Source organism: Cygnus olor, chromosome 7, assembly GCF_009769625.2.
Source record: "Cygnus olor isolate bCygOlo1 chromosome 7, bCygOlo1.pri.v2, whole genome shotgun sequence".
NCBI lineage: Eukaryota > Metazoa > Chordata > Aves > Anseriformes > Anatidae > Cygnus > Cygnus olor.
In genome coordinates this window covers 32,152,741-32,153,365 of record NC_049175.1, presented here as the reverse complement: position 1 = coordinate 32,153,365, position 625 = coordinate 32,152,741, and positions in this window count along the sequence as shown.

Below are 625 nucleotides of genomic sequence, written 5' to 3'. Positions count from 1 at the left end.
TTTTTTTGGTTTGATTTTTGTTTGTTTGATTTTTTTTTTTAAAGTGACACTGAAAATAAAGTTTCAGTTTATCCCTGTTGTAGGTGTACTGATATAGATGGAGCTTCAGCAAAAGTACATTTAGCTCTATCTTGTAGTGAGTCATCAGTGGGGAGCCTGGACGTGCTGCAGGTTGCCACTGCCATGGCTGGATTTGCCAGGTATTTTTTCCAAATGCATGTTCCACGAACGCTGGAGTCACATTTACTTCTACAGACAACAGCACTAGTTTAAATGTGATTTAATCAGCTGACAGTTTTTGCATCTGCTGTAGGTTTCATTAAAATAACACCATTAATAGATTTGCATTTTAGGGACCTTTCTTGGATAAGATTGTTCTAGTTGACAGAAACCAGAGATACAATCTCCACCACTACATTAGTGCTGGGATTGTCCAGAGGCTTAAACAGTCCCTAAAATTGTAGCTGGAGGCAAAGAGGGATTTTATTAAATGCCCTCCTCTCTGTGCTGGCAGGCAGAAGGTTGTTTCTGCCTCCTGGCCATCATTTATACATAAAATCTTAGAAAACGGTCATAAGAGAGCGGTGCTCAAATCTCAGCCAGAATCATGGCAGATGGGTGACAT